The 4391-nt window shown below is 43.0% G+C and overlaps 1 long non-coding RNA gene across 1 annotated transcript in view; it reads right to left on the bottom strand.

The window, feature by feature from the left end:
* LOC109303416 overlaps positions 1–4391 on the bottom strand; it is a 17728-nt gene that overhangs the window by 2317 nt on the left and 11020 nt on the right. The window lies entirely within an intron of this gene.

Here is a 4391-nt window from a genome sequence, read left to right as displayed (position 1 = left end):
CCGCCGTCAGTGTTGGGCGGGGTGGGGGGGGGGTGAGAGGTGACCACCTGCAGGCACCGCCAGCAGTGTCGGTGGCACTTTTTGCAGGGGGTGCACCGCCAAGCTCATGGGGTGTACGTGCAACTGCATGCACCCCCTACACATCGCCAATGACTTGTAGTTTGAGAGACAGAGGGATTTATGCTTCCCTGTGTGACATGCTCTCTCAAGAACTACAAGTCCCAGAGTCCCTTGTGCATATAGATGGGGAGGGGAGGGACAAAGCACCATATAAGCAGGGACATTGATCCCAGGGACAGTGGAAACCGGTGTTGCTGGTAGGATTTACAGGCCCAAAAGTGAGTAATGAGCTAGGCCTGGTGGTTTAAACATTGCACAGAGAAGAACTGAAATGGGGATAGGGCTACTCCCTGGAAGGAAAGGACATTTCCTTCTTTCTCTCTCTCTTTTTCTCACACATGCACACACACCATGTCTCACTATAAATACAAGTCAGGCAGCCAGAAACATAAGGATGTAAAACAGGGAACTAAAAGAAGCTAAAGGACACCAATCAATCCTCCAGTTTTTCAAAATGGAGAAGGTCTTTCTGCAGTCTGGCTCAGGCAATATGCTGACGAGGGAAGTACATGAACAAAAGCAAGATGGAAATGATTTTAATATAGAGACTGTGTCTGTGGCAACTGATGATGAAGAAAAGCTGCCAGATGCATCATGTGACTCCAATCTAATGCTTTCAAAAGATAGTCAGGTAATATCACCATTAGCAGTGCACCACTACATTCAGAAGAAGTACACACACACCAACTGCTGAACCCTGATGAAGGGTTTTTGAACCCAAAAGCTTGCTTAATAATTGTTTCCCAACTATTTAAGTTGGTCTAATAAAAGATATCAGATTCACCCAAAGAACCTTGTCTGCCAGACTTCCAATGGAGAACAGCTACCAAGAGACTGGCTTGTTTGGAGTCCTACCAATCAAGCACTGCATTGCTTTCTATGTTGGTTACTTTCTGAAGGGAGACAAAAACAATGCAGTATGCTGGCAAAAAGTGAAGGGTATCCACCAAATGTGGAAAAAATGGCAAAAGCTATATTATAAACTTCCTGAATATGAAAAGAGCATAGAACATAAAACTTGCTACTGCCAGTGGAAGTAATTACAGCAGTCATTGTCAGGTGGACTGGGAGTGGACAGCAAGGTTCAAACAGTGGTGACGCATAGGGGGTGCATGGGAGTGCACGTGCACCCCCCGAGAGCGCTGGTGCACCCCCTCACAGCTGGTGCTCCCCGCTTAGGTGATGGGCTCCCCCCTGTGAGCACCAGCTGGGGAGATGGTCGCTGACTGGCTGCTAGGGGGGCACATGCCAGTCGCCCATGGGTTCAAGAACAAATATTAACAGAAACAACAAGATGGAAAGAAATATTGTAAAGCTTGTTGGATGTTACCTTATATCTTGCTTCAAGAGATTTAGCATTCCAAGGAGATGATAATCTGATCGGTGACCCACACAGTGGCAAGTTTCTTGGAACTCTTGAATAGCTCATCATGACAGCGTCACTCATGACCATTGGACCAAAGTCAAAGAGAAGCAAACAGAGGTCGAAACGATGCAAGGACAGGTTCATTATTATTTCTCATGGAAGAGTCGGAATGAGTTTATTGAATTATGTGGTAAGAGTGTGCAGAAGGCCATCTATGCAGAGAGAGAAAAGGCCATTTATTATTCTGTCATATGTGATTCTACTCCTGATGTCTCTCACCAAGAACAACATGTGTTGATATTCCAATTTGTAGTTCACAACAAAGATACTGGTACATTTAACATTAAAGTGAGGGTTTTTTGAGTTTATCAGCTTTGATTTAAAAAATGGAGAACAGATAGCTGAAATGCTAATTGCCATCTTGAAGCATCATAACGTTCCTCTTGATGACTGTAGAGGTCAAGGTTTTGCTAATGGCTCTATTATGTCATGGAAAATAAAAGGTGTTCAGGCCTGCATTATGTCCAAAAATGAATTTGCTGTGTGTTCTCCTTGTGCTTCCCATTCACTAAATCTTGTAGGAGTTAATGCTGCAGAAACATTAACATTTGTGCAGCAACTTTTGTGTTTTTCAGTACTAGCACTCTGAGGTGGAAGATTATAATAGAAAAGATATACTGCTTACTCCACTCTGTCAGACACACGCTGGGGTGTAGGTGCTGATGCTATCCGTCCACTCACAAAGCATCTTCCAGGTCCTCTGGAAGCACTGGAATGTGCTGTTGAATTAAAGTTGCCACATGAAGCTCAATCACAACTGGAAGCACTGAAAAGGTACTTCAGCTCATTTTCATGCCTTTTATTGGCTACATGGGCGATCAGTGCCTCCTGAGTCTGGAGGAACACTAGCACCCAATCGCCGAGCCAGCTGCAAAACCAGAAGTGTACTTCTGGCAGCACTTCCAGTTTCGCAGCTGTGCACCCCCTGGAAGCTCCAGCCGATCTCGGGGTGCACGTGCACCCATGTGCACCCCCTACGCATCGCCAATGGTTGGCTAGCTTCTGGCACAAGGTTCTTTCAAGTATTGATGACAGAAAAAAGATTTTACAAGCCAGGAGAATCTCTGCTGAATCAGAGGCAGCTCTCATTGCTGGTATTATTGAAGAAGTAAAACAACTTAGAGATTAGTGGCCCAAAATTCTACAGGGAGCATGTCTTGTACCAGAAGGCATGGGAATTTTGCCACAATTACAAAAAAAGAGAGGCAAGAAGCGGAAAAGATTTCATGATGACACAGCTGAGGAATCAGGTTCTACCATCTCTGAAAATAATCCAGAATCTTTATTCAGAGGAATGTTCTTGATGCAACTTTGGATAACGTTATCTATGGATCAGAGCGCAGATTCAAAGCAACAAATGATACTTGTTTTACATTCCGTTCAATCCTAAAATATGTGACACCACAGCCTGAGGAACTGGATGAAGCTTCTAAGTGTCTACTTCACAAGTATCCTACAGACCTTTCTGAGAATTTTCCTTGCGAAATGTTGCATCTGAAAAAAAATCTTCAAATCTACTTTTGGAAAAGAGTATGAACTACCCCCACTTATTTTATTAAATGAGATTTACAAAGAACAACTGCAACTAGTTTTCAGTGAAGTGTGCATAGCCATACGGTTCTTTTGCACACTACCAGTGACTGTAGCAGAAGCTGAAAGAAGTTTTAGCAAGCTAGTATTCATCAAAAACTGCACGTGTTTGAATATGGGACAAGAATGGTTAAGCCACCTTGCTATTTTGTTTATTGAGTGTGAATTTGCAAGAGAAATTGACTTTGGGGAGAGAATTCATAATTTTGCAATGAAAAAGGCCAGAAAAATAAAGCTTTAAAGTGAATTGTTCTATTTGTAAAATGTTTCCAGCCATGTTGGTCTACTAGAACAAAAACATCAGAACATCAACTGGATAATACCATTATTAAGACCAACAACCAAAAAGTTACAAAATAGTCAGCAATGTAGAATGTAATTTCAGAATTAAAATAGAAAATTTTCTTTCATGATTCATGAGATTTTATGTATGTGGGATGGTGTGTGTGTGGGAGGGGGCCCACCTTACAAGTTTGTACTGGGCCTGGAGAAATGATGCTTGGGCCCTGGAAGCAATAGGTAGGACTACTGAAGTGAAACCAGAAATAATTATTGCATTTTATGATACAAACAGAAGCCTTGTAAGTGACAAATGCCAAGATCTAACAGAAAAAAAATGATAGAGCTGGTGAAAGTATATCAACATTAGGATGCATGGATGAACATATTCATGCAAACAATTTCTAGCTTTCTGTGCTTACCCTCCCTGCCTCCCTTGCCCCCTGAAAAAAACAAACAAACCTAAATGTATGTGAAGGTTGACAAGACAACTGTAAAAAGCATGACTGGTTATTCCTATGAAACTTGGATCATGCATACTCTGAGAATAATAAGGCTTTTGACAACACCCTGTGAAAAGTGTGTGATGGGAAGGGACTGGAACACAAATAAGGGAAGAAGCAAAACAATGTTATGGTTGTGCTGGTAAATACAACATGTACATAGTTTCATAGTTTCATAGATTTAGGGTCGGAAGGGACCTAGTAGATCTTCTAGCCCGACCCCCCGCCAGGGCGGGAGAACAACAAAAACCCAAAACAAGAAACGGGACTCAAATGAGTCCATCCAGGTAGGCATCCAGCCTCTTCTTAAAGACCCCCAGGGTAGGGGCCAGCACCACTTCCCTTGGAAGTTGGTTCCAGCTCCTAGCCGCCCTAACTGTGAAGTAGTTTTTGCGGATGTCCAATCTATACCTCCTCTCCATCAACTTGTGCCCATTACTCCTTGTTATGCCAGCGGGCGCTAGGGGAAACAG

Source organism: Gavialis gangeticus, unplaced genomic scaffold (assembly GCF_001723915.1).
Source record: "Gavialis gangeticus isolate Ggan-Ray unplaced genomic scaffold, GavGan_comp1, whole genome shotgun sequence".
NCBI lineage: Eukaryota > Metazoa > Chordata > Crocodylia > Gavialidae > Gavialis > Gavialis gangeticus.
This window is presented reverse-complemented; position numbering and strand designations above follow the sequence as displayed.